Source organism: Crinia signifera, chromosome 12, assembly GCF_055691185.1.
Source record: "Crinia signifera chromosome 12, ASM5569118v1, whole genome shotgun sequence".
Lineage (NCBI taxonomy): Eukaryota > Metazoa > Chordata > Amphibia > Anura > Myobatrachidae > Crinia > Crinia signifera.
In genome coordinates, this window is record NC_139228.1 from 77,489,507 (window position 1) to 77,498,903 (window position 9,397).

Sequence of the window (9,397 nt, forward strand, 5' to 3'; positions counted from 1 at the left end):
AGAGAGAGATAAAATAAAAAATGGAATGCAATTAAAATAAGAGAAAGATAGTGTTAGTAAGGGAAAAGTGTTAATAGAATGTAAGGGCATGCCGCACTAAAGCCACGCAGCCCAACCAGACCAGGGGCACCGCAACCCACACCACCATTACCCTAAATTGGGTCTACAATTAACCAGCAAGGAGCCACATGATAATGGCTCCTTACTTGATATATTTGAACTAAGAGCTACCTACCTTGGAGCAACCCCAGACTACTCCATGCAATGCGATTGACCCGACCAACCCGATTTTTTACATTGGAACCAATGTTAAATGGTCCCTGAGACCCGATTTTACATTGGCCCCAATGTTAAATGCCCCCCAGACCCCATTTTTCATTGTATGCCCCCCCATTGTTAACGCCACGCCATGATCAACGTGAATCGGAAGCGTGGCGAGCGCAGCGAGCCCGAGGTGGGCGGCGGTACGCGTCCTCCAACCTTTTCATACCCCCACTACCCACATCAGCGTGGAGTTGATTTTATATAGCGTGGCGAGCCCGAAGCGTGGAGAGGGCATTACTTCAGACGTATTACGCGTCACCTCGCAGGGCTCGCTGCGCTCGCCGCACTTCGGGCTCGGTGGCTCGCTGTGCTAGCCACACTATATAGAGTCAACTCCACGTCGACGTGGATAGTGGGGGTATGAAAAGGTCGGAGGACGCGTAACGCCGCCTCTCGCGGGCTCGCTGCGCTCGGGGCATTTGACATAGAAATTACCCATAAGGGTGGGTATACAATCAAAAATTGGGTATGGGGGGCCATTTAACATTGGTTCCTAAGTAAAATCGGGTCCATTGCATTGTATGCCATTATAATACAATGGCCCCGATATTATATAGGAATTTAACATTACATACAATGCTTACAATGTAAAATCGGGTTGGTCACGTCGGTCGCATCGCATGCCATTATAATTTCATGCAATGGACCCGATTTTACATTTGTCAATAAACTTAAAAAAAAGCCCGAAATCGGTTCCGTCGGGTCCCATCGCATACCTTAAGTTAAGGTATGCGATGGGACCCGATGGGCGCCGTGCTAGGAAACAAGTACCATAAATAAATATCAAAAATAGGACCATATCTTACATAAGCCACTACTAAATCTATGCACTCATTATATTCCACATTGACGATTGCAATAGTCCTCTAACTGGTCTTCCCAAGAACAGACTCGCGCCACTGCAATCTATTTTAAATGCTGCTATTAGGCTGATCTTCCTAGCAAGATGCTTATCGTATGCTGATCCGCTCTGCCAGTCCCTCCATTGGTTGCCTGTATTTTACTGTATTCAATATAAAATACTTCTGCTTTGTTTCTAAAAAAATCTCCCAAATCGACCGCTCCACTCTGCGCAAGATCTGTATGTCTCTTCTGCAGGGATCACCAGCTCCCATTCACTATTACAGGACTCTCATCGGGTTGCATTGATTGCTATGTTATTACTGGTGCCTGTCCTTGTGTTTCCCTCCTTTATCCTTATAGATTGTAAGCCTGCAGAAGGGATTCCAACCTCTATGTCTGTCTGTTGTTACCCAGTTTGTTTTATCACTGTCTACAATTGTAAAGTGCATAGGAATCTGCTGCGCTATATAAGAAACTGTAACGGAATCTGCTGCGCTATATAAGAAACTGTAACGGAATCTGCTGCGCTATATAAGAAACTGTAACGGAATCTGCTGCGCTATATAAGACGCTGTAACGGAATCTGCTGCACTATATAACACGCTGTAACGGAATCTGCTGCACTATATAAGACACTGTAACGGAATCTGCTGCGCTATATAAGAACCTATAAAGGAATCTGCTGCGCTATATAAGACACTGTAACGGAATCTGCTGCTCTATATAAGACACTGTAATAGAATATGCTGCGCTACATAAGACACTGTAACAGAATCTGCTGCGCTATATAAGACACTGTAACGGAATCTGCTGCGCTATATAAGACACTGTAACAGAATCTGCTGCACTATATAAGATGCTGTAACGGAATCTGCTGCGCTATATAAGACACTGTAACAGAATCTGCTGCACCATATAAGACACTGTAGCGGAATCTGCTGCACTATATAAGACGCTGTAACGGAATCTGCTGCGCTATATAAGACACTGTAACGGAATCTGCTGCGCTATTTAAGACGCTGTAACGGAATCTTCTGCGCTATATAAGACACTGTAACGGAATCTGCTGCGCTATATAAGACACTGTAACTGAATCTGCTGCGCTATATAGGACACTGTAATGGAATCTGCTGCGCTATATAAGACACTGTAATGGAATCTGCAGCGCTATATAAGACACTGTAACGGGATCTGCTGCACTATATAAGACACTGTAACGGAATCTTCTGCGCTATATAAGACACTGTAACGGAATCTGCTGCGCTATATAAGACACTGTAACTGAATCTGCTGCGCTATATAGGACACTGTAACGGAATCTGCTGCGCTATATATAAGACACTGTAACGGAATCTGCTGCGCTATATAAGACGCTGTAACGGAATCTGCTGCGCTATATAAGACGCTGTAACGGAATCTGCTGCGCTATATAAGACGCTGTAACGGGATCTGCTGCGCTATATTAGTGACTGTAATGGAATCTGCTGCACTATATAAGACGCTGTAACGGAATCTGCTGCGCAATATAAGACACTGTAACGGAATCTGCTGCGCTATATAAGACACTGTAACGGAATCTGCTGCGCTATATAAGACGCTGTAACGGAATCTGCTGCGCTATATAAGACGCTGTAACGGAATCTGCTGCGCTATATAAGACGCTGTAACGGAATCTGCTGCGCTATATAAGTGACTGTAATGGAATCCCCTGCGCTATATAAGACACTGTAAATAAATGAATTAAGAACTATCTTTACCCTAAAGAAATTCCTGGAGTCCTGGAGTGATTATACTGTAGGACCATTTCAGAGCCTTTATCTAATTCTCATAGAGTCTGTCTGGGATTACAAGAGACAATAGGATTTGAGCACGGCTACATCCGAGATGTTTGGACCTCCAGAAATCCAGCTGCCATTCACAGCCGTGCGAGCAATGATGAGAGGCAAAGATAAAGGGTAACTTTATTCTTGAAATCCAGTAAAGGGAAACTTTATTGCAGCTCTGTAAGGGGTTAAATGTCATTGTTGGGGCTGCGCGGTCTCCTTGTGAACGAGGATAGCAGCATTTATATTTGTATACGAAAACGAATGGACAAAAATACGGCCGCCAAAGCCATGGTTGAAATATGAATCCATAATAGGGCAGATTAGTAAATGTATGAATGGTAAAATACGGCCGATGCCGGACGTATGAATCTGTACACGGCATCGCCTGTATTCATATTTCTTAGTAAATTTCCTCCATTGTTTGGTGCTAGGAGATTCCCTCACCAGGCTGCTGTACAAAGTATAACAAACAATAGGAAAGTGCAACTCCGCTCATGTAGCACCTCTTAGCCTCTAGTCAGGATATATATAATTCTTCTAAATTACAGAACACTCCCTAATAACTAAGGGTGTCAGGTGTGAGGATGTATAATTACTGGGTCACAGTCACACTGAGTATAATGCACACAGCAGAACTGTCAGTACTGAAACATACACAAAGTATAATAACTTATGTCCAATTGGACACACTCAGGGGCTGTTTTTGGATCACATGTAGAGAAACAAATGTGGCCCCTGTCCCAGTGATCAGGGTCTAAGCACGTGCACATCCCAAATGCAAGGGGCCTGGTGATTTACAATGTTCGGAGCTGGGAGGGAGGGCTGGGGGCGGACAGTGGCGGACGGGGGCCTTCAGGGCTTAGTACATATGGAAAATGTATTTTTTCTTTAATACATCATGCCCTGTGTTTGAGAAATGACAGCTAAGACCTTATTGCTGTCAGATATAACCCTATGCCCCAATCTATGGCTAAGCTTGGAGCAAACGAAACATAGATCCTTGGTACAGAATAGATGGGCAAAAAACACATTAGGAACTGGAAAATGTTGGCCCTGTACTAAACAATCTTGTAGCAATCTTTCCTGTTGTGTATGTTCAGAATGTCCTGCCAGGGGTCGGATTGGGTTGGAAAACCAGCCCGGTAAAAATCTAGAAGCAGCCCTAATGGGGGCGGGGTCTGATGAGGGGCGGGGTCTGTTGAGAGGCGCGGTCTAGTCATGGAGCAGGATATTTTCTAATCAAAAGCAAGAGGGACAGTGATGGTGGGGACGGGACAGTGACAATGAGCACGCAGGGACAGTGATGGTGGGGACGGGACAGTGCAGCGGGGACGCAGGGACAGTGAAGCACGATTTGCTGTGAAAACCTACCAGGTGTCCAGTGGTGGCAGAGTTGAGAACCGGGCACCCCACATATCTATCTCTATATACCCACACATAGAATATAAATATAGTGTTCCCGCTAGGCTGTTTTAGGACAAAATGCGCCCTTCTCCTCTGGCAGCGCCCCACTAAAACAGCCCGCCTCTGACCCCTCTGGTGTGAGTGGGGATGCCCGGTGCCATTGTAGATAGCGATGCCCAGTGCTTCCCGGGCAGTGTAGAGCCTTTGGGGTGGCCGGGCCCGCCCCGTTCAGTGATGCCGGCGGGCCCACCCCTTTTCACCATGACGTGGCCCGGGCATGCCCCTTTTGTGACTTTGGCAGCCTGGGACCACCCAAAACAGTGATGTCGGCAGGCCCGGTCCACCCCCCTTACGCTGCTCCCATGTAGCGCGCCCTGCCAGCCCTAGTTCCTAGAAGGCACACTATAAATATATGTATTATATCTAGAAGATATATCTATCTATCTATCTATATTCTTCTATCAAAAACATATTAATTACCAAAATATATACATATATTACAACAATAGTATCAATATATTACAACAATAGTATCAATATGCTGTATACAGTACACAGTCTTGCTGCTGTATAATATACAGTATGTATATTAATACTATTTATCAATGTCAGGGGGACAGGCTGCGACACTTACTGTGAGTGATGCCACCGCCAGGGTGGTTTTAGGGTGTCTGGCGCCCTCCTGCAGACTATAAATTTTGTGCCCTCCTACAAATACAGATATGGTCACTCTCATCCTACCCACGAGGGGCTGCTATCCTGCACCCTTATCTCCACATACAACCCACTATTGCAGCTATAATGTACCCCCTCTACTACATTATAGCTACTATCCTGCATTCTGCACACACGACCATTGCCTCCCTGCACCACTCCCCAGCACACATTAATATGCCATTCCCCCACCCAGCGCACATTAATATGCCACCCCCATTCCAGCGCACATAAATATCCTTGCCAGCACACATTATTATGCCATACCCCCCCACCTGCCCTCCCAGGGCACATAATTATACACCATAACCTCACTTCCCAGTGCATATCATTATACGCCATCTCCCCTCCTAGTGCACATAATTATACGCCATCCCCCAACACATAAAATTATACATGCAGTACACCCTCCCACCAGTGCACATAATTATACACAATGGGGCAGATGTATTAAGCCTGGAGAAGAGATAAACTGGAGATAAAGTGGTGATAAATTAAAAGAAGATAACGCACCAGCCAATCAATTCCCAACTTTCAGTTTCAAACACAGTTCATTGGCTGGTGCTTTATCTCTTTTCACTTTATCTCCAGTTTATCTCCAGTTTACAGTATCTCTTCTCCGGATCCGATATGATATCCCGGCGGTCGGGATCCCGGCGGTCGGAATCCCGACACTGGAATCCCGACCGCCGAAATCCCGACAAGGGGGGGACATGGATCGCCCCCCCTTGCCGGCTCGCTGCGCTCGCCACGCAGCGGGCCCGGTGCCTCGCTACGCTCGGCACGCTATTATATTCTCCCTCTATGGGTGTCGTGGACACCCACGGAGGGAGAAAGTTTCGGGATTTCGGCGGTCGGGATTCCAGTGTCGGGATTCCGACCGCCGGGATCCCGACCGCCGGGAAATTAACAGCATCCCCTCTTCTCCAGGTTTAATACATCTGCCCCATTGCCCCCTCCCAGCACACAATTATACACCCCCCCCCCAGTGCACATAATTATATGCCACCCCCAGCACACATAATTATACACCCCCCCAAACGAACACAATTATATCTATACAATATAGGTGGGGGTTAGCACTGGCCGAAGAAAATTAGGTAATAATTCAATAAGTACTCTAAAATTGTTATACCAATGTATTTACCATATATTCAGAATGGTTCACGGTGTCTGGTTGGTGGTGCTCCCATATAAAGTTCAGCATGCAATATGAAAGGGGTTGGGTCACAAGAGTGACAACAAGGAAGAACCAAAAATGGTTTTTGGGGCATGCTTATCAAATGAAAAGTTGGTTATTATTAAAACTTAACTTTTATTGGATATCTAAAATATCAGTAAGTACAAGAGAAAAAATATACAATGACGTAATAACGTCCTGGTCACTATATTAAATTCAAGTGCGAAATAACAAGAATAGACTCACAATATGTGTATTGTCAGGAAAAAAACACCTGACACTGCAACCCCTGTCTGGATTATAATGCGGTGTAGTCCAAAGAAATATATATACTGTATATATAGACATGTATATGTACAATCGCCAATAAGAGACTGTGAGGGACAGTATAGGGTGCTCCGTTGACCAGACTGAGTTGTTTCTACTGTCTGGTATCTTACAGCACCGGGTATTTCCTGTTGGTCTCCCACACATGTACTGACCCGGCCTATCACTGCTTAGCTTCTGAGTTCGGAATGGAATTCAGGCGTGCCAGTGATGTATGGCAGTAATTCTAGCGGTTAGATGAGAGTGCACCTGGGTCTTTTGAACAGTAGCTCAGATGTGCTTCTGCTTTTTATCACATATAGCCTCCACCCCTCTGTTGCCAAATTGCATTGCAGAGGGATTGGGGATAGAGCAACAAATGAGAGATCAGCATAAATTAGAATGTTTTAGGAAAGAGGTGGGCATCGCTGTACCCCCCTTCTACTGTTCACCATCTACCTATGGTATCAAATGGTAAATGAGAGTAATAGAGGTCAACGAGAATCCCACCTGAAAAAGAAGAAAGTTCTTAAGAGTGTACCCAAGTCTCCAATGAGGAGTTGTGCACCTGGTGTCAGTATTGATGTCACTGAATACCTGGTTACACCCACGGGGAGATATTATCAAATATAGTGCATATTGTCCATGTGAGATATGCACAATTTTTTTTTCATCAAGATTGGAGAGCTACAATGACACAAGGCTGAATAATAAAGTTGAACAACGTTTTGGTATACTTTAAATACACGCGCTTATGTAGCTGAGTAATACCAGGTGATCAGCCTGAGGAGGCAGGTGTAGGATTGGTTAATAGGTCATTACGTTGTTAACCTGGGTCTTTTAACTGGTAGCTAACTTGGCAGTGTAGGCAGTGTCATTAAATAGGTTTTTGGATTACTGAATAATCTAGACATTCAACAACACACAGTAGTAAAGAAAAATATCAGACGGAAACATCTTGAAATTAGCAAGGTACATTGGTAATTGCAGACAAGCAGCACAGTTAATCAGTGTTATTTTAAAGAGTATAGAGCTCCACTGAGTAAATTGGCAATTAAGGAAAGTACTCGCAGCACAAAAAGGCACAGTTATCCTGTGCCACATCAAGTTAGCTGAAAAAATGCTATTTGTAATGGCTTAAAGCCGCTGCGCTATAATAGCTGAGGGAACGGGAAGCCGGAGATGATCCCACCATGCAAGGCACCCATCCTAGGGAGTACACATGTCGCCTGTGACCAGCGGGTCACGTCAGCTGTGCAGGCTCACCTAGTCTGCAGGGAGCCGGGATGGGTCACACTCTGCACGGCGCCCGAGGACCTGGATGCCAGATGTTTGAACAGCCAGGGACGTGAGTATGGGATCATTGCCACATCCAAGCCGTGGACAGGGGGAATGTCAGAGGCGTCTTCTTGACACGTGTTTCGCGATTGGCTTGATCACAGTGATTTGTACTGGAGAGATTGAGGGGCCTGTCTTAAAAAGGCTGGGAATTCAATGTGAAGGCTTGTAACTGTTTGATGTAAGCGAATGCCTATCCCAGTCCTGGATTGCCCAATGGAGGGGCGGGTTATTTAAAGTTTAATGTGAAGCATGTTAATAGAAGTTAGATTGGCGTGAACTAATAGTCCTAATATAGGGATATATATTTTATGAACAAGTCACATAACACAGCAAATGGGATAAAACTATGGTTTAAAGAGGAAAGAAAGGTAACATGAATGGAGAAAAAGAGCCATCTGGTGGGAGGCTCCGGTACTGGATTCAGTTCGTTAGAGTATGCTAAGTGACAATAATGCTAATGCATGTTATATAATGGAGCCATGCTGGGGCAAGGTTTGCGCCAGAGTTATAGTAACAGCCTATTCTTGATTTATGAGGCAGTTTACAATGGGATAAACTTTATGAAGTGAAATAATCTAAGATGGAACTGGCATGGAACAGGTTGTCATACTGGGTGTGGAAATGAATGTAGATCTCATTTGTTCAGGGGATTTGATGGTGTAGAATAACAATGTCCTGCATATCTATTGTGATTTGATAATTAAGAGTATATAAAGCAAAGGCAGTAGGTGAGTTTAACTACACTGAGATAAGTGCTAGGAAAATAAAATAAAAATTAAAAATAAAAATAAAATGAAAGAAAATGAAAGAAATAATGTAACTTTTCGCCTATTAGTATTAGGTAAGAGTCTCTCTCTTTTAAAGGACTTTGATGCTGTCAGGTTGTATTCACACCTGACTAGTGTCAAACAGATAAGGTGCATACACACGGGGCAATATGATCGTTGTCAATACATTGCTAGCAATATATTGCTCAGCAATCATATTGCCCCGTGTCCCTTTTTAATCTGCGACCAGAGATGGTCGCAGATGAAAATTTAAACACTGCTGGGTGAAGAGGCAGGGGATGTCGCTGGTCGGAGGAGCATGTTCCTCCGACCAGCGACAATTCAGGGGCTGAAAACGGGAGCACGCACCCGGCGATTTATCGCTTGTGCACACTCCAATCACTGGCAATATGGTCGCTCAGCAACCATATTCCCAGCGATTTCAGCCCCTATCACTCCCCCGTGTGTGCACAGCAATAGAGGAGTATACGGTGTAAGGTTTGTTTTAGAGAAAGGCACTGACGTTTATTCCTTCATTGAGGCCATTGGGTGCCAGAGTTCCTAGGTGAAATATCCACCAGCTTTCTTTACGTAGCAGTGCTTGGTTTATATCACCTCACAATTATGTCATTCCGCCGCCCACATAATACACCATCCATGATCCACCCACTCTCATCTCACATAATTATACA